This window comes from Diadema antillarum, unplaced genomic scaffold (assembly GCF_040938485.1).
Source record: "Diadema antillarum isolate AM-2024a unplaced genomic scaffold, OU_Dant_1.0 scf00000001, whole genome shotgun sequence".
NCBI lineage: Eukaryota > Metazoa > Echinodermata > Echinoidea > Diadematoida > Diadematidae > Diadema > Diadema antillarum.
This window is the reverse complement of record NW_027270890.1, coordinates 2,233,635-2,257,223: the sequence shown is the minus strand read 5'-3', so window position 1 is coordinate 2,257,223 and position 23,589 is coordinate 2,233,635.

Below are 23,589 nucleotides of genomic sequence, written 5' to 3'. Positions count from 1 at the left end.
ACTCCCCTTTACGGAATTCCTGGATCCGCCCCTGTAATGCAAGCAATGAGTTTTAATATTTGTGGTTGACGCAATCATGGAACGAGAGGGGGCGCTTCCCCCTCTGGTGCCCCCTCACTATGTTATGTTAAAACATCAGAAATAAAAACAAGAAAATCGGGGGGGGGGGGTGTCGCGCCAGCCTTTGATTTTTTAAAGGCGCCCATCCCCTTTACGGAATTCTTGGATCCACCCTTGTGACGCCTTATGACATTTGCTGTCCAAGTTTGAAAATGTTGACATATGTGGTCGACGTGTTATGACATTTATGGTTAATCCCCGATTTTGACATTTGCGGTTGACGCAATCGCGGATTGAAAGGGAGGGCATCCCCCTATAGTGCCACCTCTCTTTATTTCATCAAGACAACAGAAATAAAAAGAAGAAAATGGGGGAGGGAGGAGGGGCGGGCCAGCCCTTGACTTTGTAAAGACGCCTCTCCTTTACGAAATTCCTGGATCAGCCCCTGTAATGCAAGCAATGAGTTTGGTCATTTGTGGTTGATGCAATCATGGATCGAGAGGGGGCGCTTCCCCCTCTGGTGCACCCTCACTATATTAGATTAAACCAACAGAAACAAAACTAAGAAAAGGGTGGTCGCCCCAGCCTTTGATTTTGTAAAGGCGCCCCCCCCCTTTTACGGAATTCCTGGATCCGCCCCTGGGACGCGTTATGACATTTGCGGTCGACGTGTAATGACATTTTTGGTTAATCCAATATTGATATTTGTGGTTGACGCAATCGCGGATTTAGAGGGGACACATGTTAGCGACGTATTTATGATGTAAATTTCACGTCAGTTTTGTTACGTGTTAATCACGTCATATAAGCGATTCATTTTTCACGTCAGTTTTGAGACGTATTTATCACGTCTTGTCAGCGACATATTCATGGTGTAAATTTTACGTCAGTTTTGTGACGTGTTCATTACGTCATATTAGCGATGTATTTATAACGTTAATTTCCCGTCAGTTTTTTAATGTGTTCATAACGTCATGTTAGCGATGTATTTTTGACATAAATTTCACTCCACTTTTGTCACGTGTTAATCACGTCATATTAGCAATGTATTCATCACGTAAATTTCACGTCAGTTTTGCGACGTATTTATCACGTCTTGTCAGAGACGTATTCATGACGTAAATTTTACGTCAGTTTTGTTACGATGTATTTATGACGTGAATTTCATGTGAATTTCACATCACTTTTGTCAAATTTCATCACGTCATATTAGCGACCTATTTATGACGTAAATTTCACGTCACTCTTGATACGTGTTCATCACGTCATATTAGCGATGTATTTATGACGTCAATTTCACGTGAGTTTTGCGACGTATTTATCACGTCTTGTTAGCTACGTACTTATGACGTAAACTTTACATCACTTTTGTGACGTGTTCATCATGTCATATTAGCAACGTATTTATGACGTAAATTTCACGTCAGTTTTGTTACGTGTTCCTCACGTCATATAAGCGATTCATTTACAACATATATTTCACTTCAATTTTGCGAAGTATCTATCACATGTTAGCGACGTATTTATGACGTAAATTTTCCGTAAGTTTATTACGTGTTCATAACGTCATATTTGCGACATATTTATGACGAGAATTTCACGTCAGTTTTGCGACGTGTTCATGACGTCATGGTTGCGAGGTTTTTATGACATAAATTTCACGTCACTTTTGTTACCGTGTTCTGCACGTCATATTAGCGATGTATTTATGACGTAATTTTCACGTCAGTTTTGTTACGTGTTCATAAGGTCATGTTAGCGACGTATTTATGACGTAAATTTCACGTCAGTTTGGTTACGTGTTCCTCACATCACATAAGCAGTTTATTTATAATGTATATTTCATGTCAGTTTTGCGACGTATGTTTCACGTCAGTTTTGCGAAGTGTTCATCAAGTCAAGATAGCGACGTATTTGTGATGTAAATTTCACTTCACTTTTGTCAATTGTTTATCACATCATATTAGCAATATATTTATCACGTCATATTAGCAATATAATTATCACGTAAATTTCACGTCAATTTTGTGACGTATTTATCACGTCTTGTCGGTGACGTACTTATGACGTAAATCTTACGTCAGTTATGTTACGATGTATTTAGACGTGAATTTAATGTGAATTTCACGTCACTTTTGTCACACGTTCATCACGTCATATTATCAACGTATTTATGATGTAAATTTCACATCAGTTTTGCGACGTATTTATCACGTCTTGTTAGCGAATTATTGTACTTATGACGTAAATTTTACGTAAGTTTTTTGACGTTTTCATCACGTCATATTAGCTATGTATTTATGAAGTAAATATCACGTCAGTTTTGTGACGTGTTCATCATGTCATGTTAGTGACGTGTTTATGACGTAAATTTGATTTCACTTTTGTCACATGTTCATGACGTCATATTAGCGATGTATTTATGACGTAGATTTTACGTCAGTTTTGTTACGTGGTCCTCACGTCATTATAAGCGATTGATTTATGACTTATGTTTCACGTCAGTTTTATTATGCTTTCATCACGTCATATTCGGGATGTACTTATGATGTGAATTTCATGTCAGTTTTTTTATGTGTTCATCACGTCATAGTTGCGACGTATCTATGACATGAATTTCACGTCAGTTTTGCGACGTGTTTATCTCGTCATGTAACAAAAGTGAAGTGAAATTTATGTCATAAATACCTCGCAACCATGACGTGATGAACATGTCGCAAAATTGACGTGAAATTCTCGTCATAAATATGTCGGAAATATGATGTGAAATTTATGTCATAAATACGTTGCAAAACTGATGTGAAATATACGTTATAAATGACATCAAAAAACTGACATAAAGACGTTGCAAATATGACCTGACGAACATGTCACAAAACTGACCTAACATTTTCGTCATCAGTAGGTCGCTACCAAGATGTGATCAATACGTTGTAAAACTGACTGAAATTAACGCTATAGATACATCGGTAATAAGAAGTGATGAACACGTATAAAGAGTGACGTGAAATTTACGTCATAAATATGTCACTAATATCATGTGATAAATATGTCGCAAAACTGACGTGAAATATACGTTATAAATGAATCGCTTATATGACGTGAGGAACATGTAACGAAACTGATGTGAAATTTACATCATAAATACATCGCTAACATGACGTGATGAACACATTAAAAAACTGTCATGAAATTTACATCATAAATACATCGCTAACATGACGTGATGAACACATCAAAAAACTGCCATGAAATTTACGTCATAAATACATCGCTAATATGACTTTATGAAAACAGAACAAAAGTGATTTGAAATTTAAGTCATAAATACATCGCTAATATGACGTGATGAACACCTAACAAAACTGACGAGAAAATTATGTCATAAATACATATGCGCTACGTTGCGAACATGACGTGATAAACACATCAGAAAACTGACGTGAAATTCACGTCATAAATACGTCGCAACTATGACATGATGAACACATAATAAAACTGACCTGAAATATATGTCATAAATGAATCGCTTATATGACGTGAGGAACACGTATTAAAACTTACGTGAAATTTACATCATAAAGACGTCGCTAACATGACGTGAAGAACACATTAAAAAACTTAAGTGAAATTAACGTCATAAATACATCGCTAATATGACCTGATGAACATGTCACAAAGCTGACGTAAAATATATGTCATAAGTACGTTGCTAACAAGATGTGATAAATACGTCGCAAAACTGAGGTGAAATTAACGTCATAAATACGTCATAAATATGACGTGATAAATGCGTCGTAAAACTGACGTGATAAATACGTCGTAAAACTAATGTGAAATATATGTTATAAATTAATCGCTTATATGACGTGATGAACACGTAACAAAACTGACGTGAAATTTACATCATAAATACGTCGCTCACGTGACGTGATGAACATATAAGAAAGGTGACATGAAATTTACGTCATAAATAGGTCGCTGATAAGACGTTTGAACCATAACAAAACTGACATGAAAATTACGTCATAAATACATCGCTAATATGACGTGATGAAATTGAAACAAAAGTGATGTAAAATTTATGTCATAGATATGTCGCTAACATGACGTGATGAACACGTCGCAAAACTGACGTGAATTTTACGTCATAAATATGTTGCTAATATGACGTGATGAACACGTCACAAAACTGACGTGAAATTTACGATGTAAATACATAGGCGCTACGTTGCGAACATGACGTGATAAACACGTGACATCATAAAGATCATAAACACATCATAAAGACGTCGCTAACATGACGTGAAGAACACATGAAAAACTTACGTGAAATTAACGTCATAAATACATCGCTAATATGACCTGATGAACATGTCACAAAACTGATGTAAAATATATGTCATAAGTACGTTGCTAACAAGATGTGATAAATACGTCGCAAATCTGTGGTGAAATTAACGTCATAAATACGTCATTAATATGACGTGATAAATGCATCGTAAAACTGACGTGTTAAATACGTCTTAAAACTAATGTGAAATATATGTTATAAATTAATCGCTTATATGACGTGATGAACACGTAACAAAACTGACGTGAAATTTACATCATAAATACGTCGCTCACATGACGTGATGAACACATAAGAAAACTGACATGAAATTTACGTCATAAATAGGTCGCTGATAAGACGTGTGAACACGTAACAAAACTGACATGAAAATTACGTCATAAATACATCGCTAATATGACGTGATGAAATTGAAACAAAAGTGATGTAAAATTTATGTCATAGATATGTCGCTAACATGACGTGCTGAACACGTCGCAAAACTGACGTGAATTTTACGTCATAAATATGTTGCTAATATGACGTGATGAACACGTCACAAAACTGACGTGAAATTTAGGTCGTAAATACATAGGCGCTACGTTGCGAACATGACGTGATAAACACGTGACAAAAGTGACGTGAAATTTACGTCATAAATACATCGCAACCATGATGTGATGAACACGTCATATATACGTCGCTGATATGACATGATGAACACGTTACAAAAGTGACGTGAAATTTACTTCATAAATACGTCGCAACTATGACGTGATGAACACGTAACAAAAGTGAAGTGAAATTTACATCATAAATATGTCGCAACCATGACATGATGAACACGTCGCAAAACAAACTGATGTGAAATATATACGTTATAAATGAATAGCTTATATGACGTGAGGAACACGTATTAAAACTTACGTGAAATTTACATCATAAAGACGTCGCTAACATGACGTGAAGAACACATAAAAAAACTTACGTGAAGTTAACGTCATAAATACATCGCTAATATGACCTGATGAACACGTCACAAAACTGACGTAAAATTTATGTCATAAGTACGTTGCTAACAAGATGTGATAAATGCGTCGCAAAACTGAGGTGAAATTAACGTCATGAATATGTCATTAATATGACGAGATAAATGCGTCGTAAAACTGACGTTATAAATACGTCGTAAAACTAATGTGAAATATATGTTATAAATGAATCGCTTATATGACGTGATGAACACGTAACAAAACTGACGTGAAATTTACATCATAAATACGTCGCTCACATGACATGATGAACACATAAAAAAACTGACGTGAAATTTACGTCATAAATGAATGGCTAATATGACGTGAGGAACACGTAACAAAACTGACGTGAAATTTATGTCATAAATACGTCCCTAACATGACGTGATGAATACATAAAAAAACTGGCATAAAATATACGTCAGAAATACATCGCTGACAAGATATGATAAATACGTCGCAAAACTGACGTTAAATTTATGTCATAAATACATTGCTAATATGACGTGATGAAATTGAAACAAAAGTGATGTGAAATCTATGTCATAGATATGTCGCTAACATGACTCGAACACGTTGCAAAACTGACATGAATTTTACGTCATAAATATGTTGCTAATATGACGTGATGACACGTCACAAAACTGATGTGAAATTTACGACATAAATACATAGGCGCTACGTTGCAAACATGACGTGATAAACATGTGACAAAAGTGACGTGAAATTTACGTCATAAATACATCGCAACCATGACGTGATGAACACGTCACAATACTGACATGAAATTCTCGTCATAAATATGTCGCAAATATGACGTGATGATCAATTAACAAAACTGACATGAAATTTACGTCATAAATACATCGCTAACATGACGTGATAAATACGTCGCAAAACTGACGTGAAATATACGTTATAAATGAATCTCTTATATGATGTGAGGAACACGTAACAAAACTGACATGAAATTTACATCATACATACGTCGCTAACGTGACGTGATGAACACATTCAAAAACTGACGTGAAATTAACATCATAAATACATCGCTTATATGACCTGATGAACACGTCACAAAACTGATGTAAAATTTACGTCATCAGTAGGTCGCTAACAAGACGTGATAAATACGTCGTAAAACTGATGTGAAATTAACGTCATAAATACATCGGTAATATGACGTGATGAACACGTATCAAGAGTGACGTGAAATTTACGTCATATATATATGTCACTAATATGATGTGATAAATATGTCGCAAGACTGACATTAAATGTGCGTTATAAATGAATAAATAAATAAATGAATCGCTTATATGATGTGAGGAACACGTAACAAAACTGACATGAAATTTACATCATACATACGTCGCTAACGTGACGTGATGAACACATTCAAAAACTGATGTGAAATTAACATCATAAATACATCGCTTATATGACCTGATGAACACGTCACAAAACTGATGTAAAATTTACGTCATCAGTAGGTCGCTAACAAGACGTGATAAATACGTCGCAAAACTGATGTGAAATTAACGTCATAAATACATCGGTAATATGACGTGATGAACACGTATCAAGAGTGATGTGAAATTTACGTCATATATATATGTCACTAATATGATGTGATAAATATGTCGCAAGACTGACATTAAATGTGCGTTATAAATGAATAAATAAATAAATGAATCGCTTATATGATGTGAGGAACACGTAACAAAACTGACATGAAATTTACATCATACATACGTCGCTAACGTGACGTGATGAACACATTCAAAAACTGATGTGAAATTAACATCATAAATACATCGCTTATATGACCTGATGAACACGTCACAAAACTGATGTAAAATTTACGTCATCAGTAGGTCGCTAACAAGACGTGATAAATACGTCGCAAAACTGATGAGAAATTAACATCATAAATACATCGGTAATATGACGTGATGAACACGTATCAAGAGTGACGTGAAATTTACGTCATATATATATGTCACTAATATGATGTGATAAATATGTCGCAAGACTGACATTAAATGTGCGTTATAAATGAATAAATAAATAAATGAATCGCTTATATGATGTGAGGAACACGTAACAAAACTGACATGAAATTTACATCATACATACGTCGCTAACGTGACGTGATGAACACATTCAAAAACTGATGTGAAATTAACATCATAAATACATCGCTTATATGACCTGATGAACACGTCACAAAACTGATGTAAAATTTACGTCATCAGTAGGTCGCTAACAAGACGTGATAAATACGTCGCAAAACTGATGTGAAATTAACGTCATAAATACATCGGTAATATGACGTGATGAACACGTATCAAGAGTGACGTGAAATTTACGTCATATATATATGTCACTAATATGATGTGATAAATATGTCGCAAGACTGACATTAAATATGCGTTATAAATGAATCGCTTATATGACGTGAGGAACACATAAAAAAACTGATGTGAAATTTACGTCATGAGTAACGTCGCTGATAAGATGTGATGAACACGTAACAAAACTGACGTTAAAATTACGTCATAAATACATCATTAATATGACTTGATGAAAACAGAACAAAAGTGATGTGAAATTTATGTCATCAATATATCGCGAACATGACGTGATGAACACGTCGCAAAACTGATGGGAAATTGAAGTCATAAATATATTGCTAATATGATGTGATGAACACGTCACAAAACTGACGTGAAATTTACGTCATAAATACATCGCTAATATGACGTGATGAACATGGAACAAAACTAACGTGAAAATTACGTCATAAATACATAGGCGAACATGACGTGATAAACACGTCACAAAATTAATGTGAAATTCACGTCATAAATACGCCGCAACTATGACGTGATGAACACATAATAAAACTGACCTCAAATTCACGTCATAAATTCGTCGCAAATATGACGTGATGAACACATAATAAGACTGATGTGAAATATACGTCATAAATGAATCGCTTATATAACGTGAGGACCACGTAACAAAACTGACGTGAAATATACGTCATAAATGAATGGCTAATATGACGTGAGGAACACGTAACAAAACTGACGTGAAATTTATGTCATAAATACGTCCCTAACATGACGTGATGAATACATCAAAAAACTGGCATAAATATATACGTCAGAAATACATCGCTGACAAGATATGATAAATACGTCGCAAAACTGACGTTAAATTTATGTCATAAATACATCGCTAATATGACGTGATGAACAAGTGACAAAAGTGCAATGAAATTAACGTCATAAATACGTCGCTAACATGACATGATGAACACGTCGCAAAACTGACGTAACATTTACGTCATAAATATATAGCTAATATGACGTGATGAACACGTCACAAAACTGATGTAAAATTTACGTCATAAGTACAATACTTCGCTAGCAAAACGTGATAAATACGTCGCAAAACTGACGTGAAATATACGTCATCAATACATCGCTAGTATGACGTGATCAACACGTATCAAGAGTGATGTGAAACTTAGTCATAAATACGTCGCTAATATGACGTGATGAATGCGTGACAAAAGTGACGTGAAATTCATATGAAATTCACGCCATAAATACATCGTAACATAACTGACGTAATATTTACGTCATAAATACGTCACTGACAAGACGTGATAAATACGTCACAAAACTGACGTGAAATTTACGTGATAAATACATTACTAGTATGACGTGACGAACAATTGACAAAAGTGAAGTGAAATTTAAATCATAAATAAGTCGCTAACATGACATCATGAACACATCACAAAGCTGACGTGAAATTTATATCATAAATAAGTTGCTAACATGACGTGATGAACACGTCACAAAACTGACATGAAATTCTCGTCATAAATACGTCGCAAATATGACGTGATGAACACATAATAAAGCTGACGTAAAATTTACATCGTAAATACGTCGCAAAACTGACGTGAAATATACATTATAAATGAATCGCTTGTATGACGTGAGAAACAAGTAACAAAACTGTCATGAAATTTGTATCATAAATACATCGCTAACATGACGTGATGAATACATCAAAAAACTGACGTGAAATTTACGTCATAAATGCATCGCTAATATGACGTGATGAACACGTATCAAAAGTGACGTGAAATTTACGTCATAAATACGTCGCTAAAATGGCGTCTCACATGCCCGTGCGAGGACCTTGCACCTTGGTTTCGCATGTGAGAGATGCTTGCAGAGTAGGGGAGTCTTTTCTCTAAAACTCATCTTGTCTGACAAACGCTCTGTCAGACTGACTCCCTCATATATGTCGCGGCGTTGCAAGAACCCCTCTGCTCCAAATCTCTCACATTGCACATAATGAAGGGTCAAATGATTCGGAGGGCCTCGCTTTGCATTTGGCCTGACCATAGACCTGCGTTCCAATTCTCTGCCACTGGAAGTGCGCTCCCGGTTCCATTTCAGTGCTGTGAACTTCCATTTTCCACTAGAGTGAGCTACTCGATCTCCCGGTCCGCCGGCATGCAAAACCAAATATTGTTCACCGAAACGGCCTCCCCTATAATAGGCCACGCATTACGAGAACCCCTCCCCTCGTAGTGCTGTTTTAGCACATGTTCCAATGGCAAAACAATTCAAAGAGGGCCGTTTCGGAATTGGACTTGGATCGCTGGGACTCGAAAGCACCAGCCCAAGCGAAGCTAGACCATTTGCGTCCTTAGACCGTCCGCACGGTCGCAAACATGCTGCATCAAACCAGGAGGCGATAGTCACCTGACAGGCGGCAGACGACAACCACCCCTGCCGGAACTCCGGGGATCAGAGGGGCGAGCGCCGGCGTCACTTCGGCAGCTGCAGGCCGTCGAACCGAAGTGCGTTTCTGGACACGCCGGACCGGACGGCAGCCTGCTTCGACCACTTCCACCCCTTCCTCCCGTGCCAACGGCTAAAGCTGGATCTTTTTTGGTGGTTATTTTGCTTTTGTTTTACTCCCTGTCGTCCATTTTCACTCATTTTTTTTCTTTCAGCAGCAGGAAAGCTTTTCGAGTCCTGACCTGACCAATTGATCGCTAGGGGACACGCCACGGACATGCCAAGGGTCGACGCCTTCCCTTCGTCTTCTCGTTAGCTGTTTCAAGGCGTGGGCTTTCCAGCGGAACGCTTGCTGCTTCGCCCGCCGAAACTCTGGGGGAGTTTCCTGTACACCACCGCTGTCTTTTCGGGAGCCCTGAACTTTAATTCATGTCTCTTTTCTGGCCACTCCGGTGGCGGAATGGTGCCCGATTCGACTTCAACATTCGGTCCTCGTGGTCCGATTCGTCGCTAGCAATCCAGCGGAAATCTGGGAGCCTCGCCCTACGTACAGCACTCCGGGAGGGAACTGAAATATAACAGATGGGAGTTTGCCTCTTAGTGCACTCTGCTCCTCCCCGTCAGCTTTTCAGCGGGACGTTGACCGTCTATCGCGCTGGTGGAACTCTGTGGATTTAACGTTGCATCGTTAAATTGTTCTTTCGGGAACACTACACTTAAGCGCCAACTTCTCTTCTGGCCACTCATTTCAAATAACGAAGTGATTTCATGAACTTATCTCAATCATTTTAGTTTTTACAGTCAACCGATGATTTCATCAACATGCTACGAAAATCAAAACTTGACATTGCACTCAAATTTACAATATATCTGGTTTCCCTGTTCAATAAATTTCCGTGACTTTTTACGCGACGAGAAAGAGTTAAGCCTACCAAAGTTGGTAGCAGTCAATTTCTTAGTTTTCTTTTTTCATTTAAAGTGAATTGTTCATTCTTACTTTGCTATCAAAGTATTAAATGCACCACTCAAACTTGAAAAGAACAGAAGAGTGCCGAAAAGGCGACATAGGTGACGAAATCGATTCAGGCCACATCACATATTACGTCGAATATCGGGCACCATTACGGAAGCGGAGTGGCCAGAAGAGAAGCTGGCGCTTAAGTGTAGTGTCTTCCAAAGAACAATGGAACGTTGCAACGTTAAATCCCTGGAGTTCCGGCGGGATAGACGGTCAACGTCCCGCTGAAAAGCGAACGGGGTGGAACAGAGTGCACGAAGAGGCGAACTCCTATCTGTTATTTTCCAGCTTAATCCCCGGAGTTCTGGCGGGCGAGGCTCCCAGATTTCCACTGAATTGCTAGCGACGAATCGGAGCACGAGGAGATAAACCTCTAATGTCTGTGTTCTCTTTTCGTTCTTGTTGTTCTTGCTCTGTGTGTGAGTGTATGTGTGTGTATGTGTGTGTGTGTGTGTGTGTGCGCGCGCGCGTGTGCGTGTGTGTGCGTTGTGTGTGGATGCCTGTCTGTGGTCGTGTGGGGGCGTTGAAGTCGAATATCGGGCACAATTACGGCGCCGGAGTGGCCAGAAGAGAAGCTGGCGCTTAAGTGGTGTGCCTCCGAAACAACTGCAGGGCATCATTACGGCACCGGAGTGGCCAGAAGAAAAAGCGTAATGTCCCCGAAAGGACAATTGCGCTTGCACCGTTAGCTCCCCCGGAGTTCCGTGAGGAGAGGCGATCAACCGACGCTCAAAAGCCCACGGGGTGGAAGAGACGAGCTCACTCCACAGAGTTCCGGCGGGCGAGGCTACCAGCGACTGGGTGGCTTAGTAGCGATAAATCGGACCAGGAGGAGGCGAAACTCGACTGTGTTCTGTCTTTGTTCTTTTTGTTGCTCATCTTTTCTGTCTCTCTGTGCGTTGTGTGTGTGTATGTGTGTTTGTGTCTTCATTTCAAAGGAAACAAATTACTTAATACTTGTGACCTTTTGATTTCAAATCTTATGATGACGCAATTTACAACAACTTTAAGAAAAACTCCGGAAAGACAAAATAATGATTCGTGATATTACAAATAACTTTAACTTTTCCTGCCTTTAAACATCAAAATAGGCAATTTGGCTCAGCTTTTGTTACCAAACAAAAACACAATCAGTCTGTGTAATGAGTCTCTACATACTTTGTATACGAAATTATAATATTTTCTTCAAAGCAGTTTGAATTGCCGTCTAGTTAAATTGTTTGAAATCATCAGATTAACAGTACTACACTGGTGAAAAGCAACAAAAGATTTGTGTCTTTTAATCAATTTACATTGGTCAACTTGTCTCAGCTAATCTCTTGTTTCATATTACTGTAATAACGTTAATCAATTTTGTCAATACATCTTTAAAGCGACAAAGCGTTTGTAAGCTCAAAATTCATTGAATTTGTCGAAAGACCGATGTTCTTTTTCATTTTAAATAACGAAGGGATTTCATGAACATATCTCAAACATTTTAGTTATTGTTAACCGATGATTTCATCAACATGCTACAAAATCAGAACTTGACATGAATTCACAATATATCAGGTTTCCCTGTTCAATGGAATTCCGTGACTTTTTACGCGAATAGAAAGAGTTAAGCCCTGGCAAAGTTGGTTGCAGTCAATTTCATTGTTTTCTTTTTTGATTTAAAGTGAATTGTTCATTCTTACTTTGATATAAAAGCATCAAGCCAATGCAAAACTCAAACTTGAAAATAACAGAAGAGTGCCGAAAAGGCGACAAAGGTGACGAAATCGATTCAGGCCACATCACATATTAAGTCGAATATCGGGCACCATTACGGAAGCGGAGCGGCCAGAAGAGAAGCTGGCGCTTAAGTGTAGAGCGTCATCGAAAGAACAATGGAACGTTTCAACGTTAAATCACAAGAGTTCTGGCGTCAACGTCCCGCTGAAAAGCGGACGGGGTGGAGCAGAGTGCACGAAGAGGCGAACTCCTATTTGTTATCTTCCAGCTTAATCACCGGAGTTTTGGCGGTCGAGGCTCCAAGATTTCCACTGAATTGCTAGCGACGAATCGGAACACGAGGAGATAAACCTCTAATGTCTGTGTTCTGTTTTTGTTCTTGTTGCTCTTCTTTACTCTGTGTGTGAGTGTGTGTGTGTATATATATGTGTGTGTGTGCGCGTGTGCGTGCGGAACAGTTCCATCACATCAGCTTTTCAGCAAAACGTTGACCGCCTGTCCCGCCGGAACTCTGGGGGAGCTAACGGTGGAAGCGCCGTTGTAGTTTCGGAGGCACTACACTTAAGCGCCAGCTTCTCTTCTGGCCACTCCGGTGCCGTTTTTGTGCCCGATTCGACTTCAACGATCCCACACGACCACAGGCAGGCATCCACACACATCGCACGCACACGCACACGCCCACACACACACACAAACACACTCACATACAGAGCAAGAGCAAGAACAAAAACACAACACAGACATTAGAGAGGTTTATCACCTCGTGCTCCGATTCGTCGCTAGCAATTCAGTGGAAGTCTGGGAGCCTCGCCCGCCAGAACCCCGGGTATTAAACTGGAAGACAACAGATAGGAGTTCGCCTCTAAGTGCACTCTGCTCCACCACGTCGGCTTTCCAGCGGGACGTTGACCGTCTATCCCGCCGGAACTCCAGGGATTTAACGTTGCAACGTTCTATTATTCTTTCGAGGATGCTACACTTAAGCGCCAGCTTCTCTTCTGGCGACTCCGCTTCCGTAATGGTGCCCGATATTTGACTTAATATGTGATGTGGCCTGAATCGATTTCGTCACCTTTGTCGCCTTTTCGGCACTCTTCTGTTATTTTCAAGTTTGAGTTTTGCATTTGCTTGATACTTTTACAGCAAAGTAAGAATGTACAATTCACTTTAAATGAAAAAAGAAAACTATGAAATTGACTGCTACCAACTTTGCCAGGGCTTAACTTTTTCTAACCGCGTAAAAAGTCACGGAATTCAATTGAACAGGGAAACCTGATATATTGTAAATTAGGTGCAATGTCAAGTTCTGATTTTGTAGCATGTTGATGAAATCATCGGTTAACAATAACTAAAATGTTCTTCATGAACATCCCTTCGTCATTTGAAATGAAAAAGAACATCGGTCTCTCGACAAATTTAATGAATTTTGAGCTTACAATAGCTTTGTCGCTTTAAAGATGTATTAACAAAATTGATTAAAGTTATAACAGTAATATGAAACAAGAGATTAGCTGAGACAAGATGACCAATGTAAATTGATTAAAAGACACAAATCTTTTGATGCGTTCCACCAAAGTGTAGTACAGTGTACTGTTAATTTGATGATTTGAAACAATCTAACTACTTATTGTTCGTCAATTTAAACTACTTTGAAGAAAGTAGCATAATTTTGTATACAAAGTATGTAGAAACTCACAAACTGATTGTGTGATTTCGTTTGGTAACATTAACATAAGCTGAGCCAAATTGCCTATTTTGATGCTTCAAGTCAAGAAAAGTTAGTTATTTGTAATATCACGAATCACTATTTTCTTGTCTTTCAGGAGTTTTTCTTAAAGTTGTGAATTGCGTCATTATAAGAATAGATATCAAAAAGGCCACAAGCATTAGATGATTTGTTTCCTTTGAAATGAAGACACAAACAAATACACACACACAACGCAGAGAGAGAGAGAAAAGATGAGGAACAAAAAGAACAAAGACAGAACACAGACAGTGGAGTTTCGTCTCCTCGTGGTCCGATTTATCGCTAGCAATCCACCCAGTCGCTGGTAGCCTCGCCCCCCGAAACTCCAGAGAGGGAGCTGAGGGGTGGGAAATGGGAGCTCATCTCTTCGTGCACTCTTTTCCACCCCGTGGGCTTTCGAGCGGGACGTCGATCGCCTGTTCTTACGGAACTCCGGGGGAGCTAACGGTGCAAGCGCCGTTGTCCTTTGGGGACATTACGCTTTTTCTTCTGGCCACTCCGGTGCCCGATTTGACTTCAACGTTCCCACACGACCACAGACAGACATCCACACCCACAACGCACGCACACGCACATACACACACACACACACAGAGCAAAGAAGAGCAATAACAAGAAAAAAAAACCAGAATACAGACAGTGAAAGTTCCATTTCCTCGTGGTCCGATTCGTCGCTATCAATAAAGGGGAACTTTGGGAGCCTCGCCCTCCAGAACTCCGGGGAGGAAACTGAAATATAACAGATGAGAGTTCGCCTCTTCGTGCACTCTGTTCCATTCCGTCGGCTTTTTAGCGGGACGTTGACCGCCTGTCCCGCCGGAACTCCGGGGGAGCTAACGGTGCAAGCGCCATTGTTGTTTCGGAGGCACTACACTTAAGTGCCAGCTTTTCTTCTGGCCACTCCGATGCCGTAATTGTGCCCGATTCGACTTCAACGCTCCCACACGACCACAGACAGGCATCCACACACAACACACGCACACGCAAACGCGCACACACACACACACATACACACACCCACTCACACACAGAGTAAAGAAGAGCAACAACAAGAACAAAAACAGACATTAGAAGTTTATCTCCTCGTGCTCCGATTCGTCGCTAGCATTTCAGTGGAAATCTTTGAGCCTCGCCCGCCAGATATCCCAATATACATAAGTAATTCTGTTCAAAAATACAATCCGAAGCTGCGTTCATCATCAGATGCATTCTTACTCCAAACACCCAGAGTAAAACATGGGTATGGTGATCGTGCTTTTTCCGTTATGGGACCAAAATTGTGGAATCAGTTACCTCTTCAGTTAAGGGAACTGTCATCGACAGAGTCATTCAAATCCAAACTTAAAACTGTTCCTTTCACACTGAGGACTTAAATCTGTTCCTTTCACACTGAGGACTGTAATTGCTGTATGTCATTAATATTGGATCAATATTGTATTTTTAATTGGCATATGTTGTATTTTTTATTTGGTATATATTTGTTTTTGTTTACCATTTTCTTATTTGTTGAAATGTTTGAATATGTATATGCATGTAAATATATGATATCTTTTCATTTTTGAAGCGCCATGAGCACTGAGAAGTGGAAATGTGCGCTATACAAGTAGCCACTATTATTATTATTATTATTATTAACCCCGGGGATTAAGGTGGAAAATAACAAGTAGGAGTTCGCCTCCGCGTGAACTCTGCCCCACCCCGTCGGCTTTCCAGCGGGACGTTGACCGTCTATCCCACCGGAACTCCAGGGATTTAACGTTGCAACGTTCCATTATTCTTTCGAGGACGCTACACTTAAGCGCCAGCTTCTCTTCTGGCCACTCCGCTTCCGTCATGGTGCCCGATATTCGACTTAATATGTGATGTGGCCTGAATCGATTTCGTCACCTTCGTCGCCTTTTCGGCACTCTTCTGGTATTTTCAAGTTTGAATGATGCTTTTGCTTGATGCTTTTACAGCAAAATAAGAATGAACGATTCACTTTAAATGAAAAAAGAAAACTATGAAATTGACTGCAACCAACTTTGCCAGGGCTTAACTCTTTCTAGTCCCGTAAAAAGTCACGGAATTCCATTGAACAGGGAAACCTGATATATTGTGAATTCATGTCAAATTCTGATTCTGTAGCATGTTGAGAAATCATCGCCTAACAATAACTAAAATGTTTCAGATAAGTTCATGAAATTCCTTCGTTATTTGAAATGAAAACGAACATAGGTCTTTCGACAAATTTAATGAACTTTGAGCTTTACAAACGCTTTGTCGCTTTAAAGACGCATTGACAAAATTGATTTTCACCAGTGTAGTACTGTTAATTTGATGATTTGAAACAAGTTAACTACTTATTGTTACGTCAATCTAAACTGCTTTGAAGAAAATAGCATAATTTTGTATACAAAGTATGTAGAGACTCATTACACAGACTGATTGTGTGAGTTCGTTTGGTAACATTAACAAAAACTAAGCCAAATTGCCTAATTTGATGCTTAAAGTCAAGAAAAGATAAAGTTAAAATCACGAATCACTATTTTCTTCTCTTTCAGGAGTTTTTCTTAAAGTTGTGAATTGCGTCATAAGAATTGATATCAAAAGGTCACAAGCATTAAATGATTTGTGTCCTTTGAAATGAAGACACAAACACACATACACACACACAACGCAGAGAGAGAGAGAGAGAGAAAAGATGAGCAACAAACAGAAGAAAGAGAACACAGACAATGGAGTTTCGTCTCCTTGTGGTCTGTGATATGGACTTCACATTGCAAAGTTGATAGCAGTCAATTTCATATTTTTCTTTTTCATCTAAAGTGATTTGTTCATACTTTGCTATAAAAGCATCAAGCAAATACACCCCTCAAAATTGAAAATAGCAGAAGAGTGCCGAAAAGGCGACAAAGGGGACGAAATTGAATCAGGCCACGACACATGTAGCTGGAATATCAAATCTTCACACGACTTTCCTCAGAAATGCATGATTCTCCATGTGCCATTTCAAGGCGTGTTACCTCAGAGACGTTCTTTCGACATGTATCTATCTACACACATCGACATATATCTATCTACCCACATCGGCATATATCTATATCTATTGTTTTTGTTCATCTTGTTGCCTCGCGTGTGGTCGTGTGATAATGTCGACGTCGAATATCGAGCACCTTTGCGGCACCGGAGTGGCCAAAAGAGAAGCTGGCGCTTAAGTGTAGTGTCGACTTCAACATTCGCTCCTCGTGGTCCGATTCGTCTTGTTTCTATATCATGCGCTTTCCTCGCCAGGATAAAGCGTTTTTAGTCTAATGCCATTTTAGGTTTTTATCACATATCTATTGTTTTTGGTCATCTTGTTGCCTTGCCTGTGGTCGTGTGATAATGTCGACGTCGAATATCGGGCACCATTACGGCACCGGAAGTGGCCAAAAGAGAAGCTACTTAAGTGTAGTGTCCCCGAACAATGGCGCTTGCAACGTTAGCTCCACGGAGTTCCGGCGGGACAGACGGTCAACGTCCCGCTGAAAATTCGACGGGGTGGAACATAGTGCACGAAGAGGCGAACTCCCATCTGTTATCTTTCAGCCTCCTCCCCAGAGTTCTGGAGGGCGAGGCTCCCAGAGTTCCGCTGGATTGCTAGCGACGAATCGGACCACAAGGAGCGAATGTTGACGTCGAATCGGGCACCATTCCGCCACCGGAGTGGCCAGAAAAGAAACATGAATTAAAGTTCAGGGCTCCCGAAAAGACAGCGGTGTTGTACAGGAAGCTCCCCCAGAGTTCCGGCGGGCGAAGCACCAAGCGTACCGCTGGAAAGCCCACGCCTTGAAACAGCCAACGAGAAGACGAAGGGAAGGCGTCGACGCTTGGCATGTCCGTGGCGTGTCCCCTAGCGATCAATTGGTCAGGTCAGGACTCGAAAAGCTTTCCTGCTGCTGAAAGAAAAAAAATGAGGGAAAATGGACGACAGGGAGAAAAACAAACGCAAAACAACCACCAAAAAAGGTCCAGCTTTGGCCGTTGGCACGGGAGGAAGGGGTGGAGGTGGTTGAAGCAAGCTGCCGTCCGGTCCGGCGTGTCCAGAAACGCACTTTGGTTCGACGGCCTGCAGCTGCCGAAGTGAAGGCGGTGCTCGCCCCTCTGCTCCCCCGGAGTTCCGCCAGGAGCGGCTGTCGTCTGCCGCCTGTCAGGTGACTATCGCCTCCTGGTTTGATGCAGCATGTTTGCGACCGTGCGGCCGGTCTAGGGACGCAAATGGCCTTCTCTTGGGCTGGTGCTTTCGAGTCCGAATCCAAAACGGCCCTCTTTGAATTGTTTTACCATTTGAACACGTGCTTAAACAGCACTACGAGGGGAGGGGTTCTCGTAATGCCGGGCCTATTATAGGGGATGCCGTTTCTGTGAACGATATTTGGTTTTGCATGCCGGCGGACCGGGAGATCGAGTAGCTCACTCTAGTGGAAAGTGGAAGTTCACAACACCGAAATGGAACCGGGAGCGCATTTCCGGTGGCAGAGAATTGGAACGCAGGTCTATGGTCAGGCCAAATGCAAAGCGAGGCCCTCCGAATTATTTGACCCTTAATTATAGGCAATGTGAGAGATTTGGAGCAGAGGGGTTCTTGCAACGCCGCGACATATATGAGGGAGTCGGTGTGACGGAGCGTTTTGTCAGACAAGATGCGAAACCAAGGCGCAAAGTCCTCGCACGGGCACGTCAGACGTCATATTAGCGACGTATTTATGACGTACATTTCACGTCAGTTTTGCGACGTCTGTATCACGTCATATTAGCTCTGTATTTATGATGTAAATGTCTCGTCAGTTTTGCGACGTATTTATCACGTCATATTAGCTATGTATTTATGACGTAAATGTCTCGTCAGTTTTGCGACGTGTTCATCAGGTCATGTTAGCGACATATTTATGACGTAAATTTCATTTCACTTTTGTCACGTGTTCGTCACGTCATATTTGCGACGTATTTATGACGAGAATTTCACATCAGTTTTGCGACGTGTTCATCAAATCATGGTTGCAACATATTTATGACGTAAATTTCACGTCACTTTTGTTACGTGTTCATCACGTCATATGGATATTAGCGAGTATTTACGACGTAATTTACACATCAGTTTTGTTACGTGTTCGTCACGTCTTTTATCAGCGACGTATTTATGACGTAGATTTCACGTTAGTTTTTATGCGTTCATCACGTCATGTTAGCGACGTATTTATCATGTAAATTTCAAGTCAATTTTGCGACGTATTTATCACGTCTTGTCAGCGACGTATCTATGACGTAAATTTTGCGTCAGTTTTGTTATGATGTGTTTATGACGTGAATTTCATGTGAATTTCACGTCAAATTTGTCGTGTTCATCACGTCATGTTAGTGACGTATTTATGACGTAAATTTCACTTCACTTTTGTCAATTGTTCATCACGTTACATTAGCAATGTATTTATGACGTAAATTTCATGTCAGTTTTGCGATGTATTTATCATGTCTTGTCAGCGACGTATTTATGACGTAAATTTTACGTCAGTTTCGTTACGATGTATTTATGACGTTATGAGAGGTTTCTCATTAAGAATGTTCAAATCATGAATCATGACGTAAATTTTACGTCAGTTTCGTTACGATGTATTTATGACGTTATGAGAGGTTTCTCATTAAGAATGTTCAAATCATGAATCCCCACCTCAACCAGTACTGTACAGCCCCTTTAATTTCACGTCAGTTTTGCGACGTATCTATCACCTCTTGTTAGCGACGTACTTATGACATAAATTTTACATCAGTTTTGTGACGTGTTCATCACTTCATGTTAGCGACGTATTTATGACGTAAATTTTATGTCACTTTTGTTACGTGTTCCTCACGTCATACAAAAGATTCATTTATAACGTATGTTTCACGTCAGTTTTTATTTATCACGTCATATGTTAGTGACGTATTTATGACGCTTATTTTACGTCAGTTTTATTACGTGTTCAAAAAAGATCACCAGGAAAATGAAGGGAGAGGAAAAAATGAAAAAAGGAAAAAAGAGGAAGAGAGAGAGTGAGAAAGAAAGGAAAAGGGGAGAAAAAAAGTGAAGGAAAGAATAGGAAAAGAAAGGTAAACGGAAGAAAAGGGGGAAAAGGAAGAGCGGCATATTGCATAACTGCATAAGTGTAGATTGGAGACGCGAGGGGACCCAGTATATTCAAAAGGGAAGAAAGATAGAAATAGTCTTGTCGAAGTGTTTACGTAACGAAGCAGCAAGGGGAGGGGGGGGCAATTCCCCCAAAATGTGCACTTAATCACTCAATTTCAGTTCTGAAAATACAAACATTTCGAGTTCGGTCGCTTCGCACCCTCGCTTCCAGTGATCTACGTTATTTAAGAAAATTGTGCCCCTCCATGCAGGAAAAACTGTGCGTATGGCCTTTTGTAAACTATATGGGCATGTCACTGTTTATAACTAAAAATAGCGGAAATCTTCAAGCTTTACAGTGCTTCAATATCGAAAGCTTCGAGGAGGGGATCTTCTTCTACAGAACCAGTGGGCAGATTTCAACCAAACTTACTGGGAACCATCCTTAGGGGATGGGGTCCCAAAGATGTTTGTGTGTTTGTTTCATGTGGTCCCCAGGGGGCCGGCGGTAGCCACCCCTCCTTAAAAATGAGATTTTTTTTTTTTGTCTAGACCCTAAAGCATTACAGTCAAGATATGTTTTATGTAGATACCTTATAGATAAAGAATACATGTTGATCACGGCAATATCTAAGGGAATCCCCTACGGGAACCGGGCCACTAAAGATGAGTGAAAGTGGGGGGAGGGGGGTTAAATTCCATTTTCATTTTCTTCAGAACCAGTGTGCAGATTTCACCCCAAGTTGGTGGGAATCATTCTTATGGAATAGGAACCCAAAGTCAGTTTTATTGGGTATGTGGCCCAAGGGGGGGGGGGGGGGGCTCCTTCTAAAAAAACGGAGAAGTGGCTCTAATTTACAGGGATATTGCGTCAGATGTGGTGACTATGATACTCGGGTGAGCGTCTAGCGCCCCCCCCCTCCTCCGAGGAGCTCTTGTTTTCTTTCTACAACAATTTGAAATGAATATCAACGTGCAATAAATGTGGATATGATAAAGCGAGAACAAGCAAGTTTTGACTGCAAAAATGTAAAAATTTTCAAACTCGCTAGCTCCGTCGCCCCCACAATGACTCTTATTTTGTTGACTGGTTCCTTGCCGGCCATCAGTTATTCATAACGTAATATCATAATAAATACAAGGAAAGTTTACCCATTACTAAGGTGTCTCAAAGACACAAATGCGATAACATTCAAACCTCCATTGTAAGTCTTCAAAAGAATGCATGGTTTGTGGAACATATCACCTTCCTCTAGATGTAAACGGAAGGAAGAAACTTATTTCAGAAATATAACATTACAGTGACGTTCCTATTGTATGATTTATTTTTTCACGTTAACAATTTTTGTTCATGGGATTAATATTTTTCTAGACTGTAAATAATAAGAAATAAGGCATGATTTCTAAAAGCGCATTAATAAGATGAACAGCTGATGGAAATTTGGGAATTAAGGGACGAGGTAACCCCTTAGTTTTACAGAATAATGATGCCGAACCTCTATTTTTGCGTTATTTCTGATAGTAATTTCCGCGTACTTACATGTTGATCACGGCAATATTAAAGAGAATCCCTGTAGAGCGAACTAATGTCAAAATCGCCCACTAATGTCAAAACAACCACTGATGTCATAACGCGTCGACGACAAATGTCATAACACGTCGACAACAAATGTCAAAACAACCACTAATGTCATAACGCGTCGACGACAAATGTCAAAATCGAATCAACCACTAATGTCATAACACGTCCACGATAAATGTCAAAATTTCCATTTTTACTGCAAATGTCATAACACGTCCACGACAAATGTCAAAATCGGATTAACCACTAATGTCATAACACGTCGATGACAAATGTCAAAATTTCCAAATTTACTGCAAATGTCATGACGCGTCACAAGGGCGGATCCAGGAATTCCATAGAGGGGAGGCGCCTTTACAAAATCAAAGGCTGGCGCGACCCTCACCCCCCCCCCATTTTATCGTTTTTATTTTTGTTGTGTTGACAAAATAAAGAGAGGGGCACTAAAGGGGGATGCGCCAACTCTAATCCGCGATTGCGTCAACCACAAATATCAATATTGGATTAACCACAAATGTCATAACACGTCGAGCACATATGTCATAACGCGTAACAGGGGCGGATCCAGGAATTCCGTAAAGGGGGGGAGGGGCGCCTTTACAAAATAAAAGGCTGGCACGACCCACCTTTTCTTATTTTTGTTTCTGTTGGTTTAACCTAATATAGTGAGGGTGCACCAGAGGGGGAAGCGCCCCTCTCGATCCATCATTGCGTCAACTACAAATGGAAAAACTAATTGCTTGCATTACAGGGGCGGATCCAGGAATTTTGTAAAGGGGAGGCGTCTTTACAAAGTCAAAGGCTGGCGCGACCCTCCCCCTCCCCATTTTGTTCTTTTTATTTCTGCTGTGTTGACGAAATAAAGAGAGGGGGCACTAAAGGGGGATGCGCCCCCTCTAAATCCGCGATTGCGTCAACCACAAATATCAATATTGGATTAACCACAAATGTCATAACACTTCGCCCACAAATGTCATAACGCGTCACAGGGGTGGATCCAGGAATTCCGTAAAGTAGGGGCCGCCTTTACAAAATCATTCTGGCCCGACCCTCCCCCCTCATTTTCTTCTTTTTATTTCTGTTGTGTTGACGAAATAAAGAGAGGGGCACTAAAGGGGGATGCGCCCCCTCTCAATCTGCGAT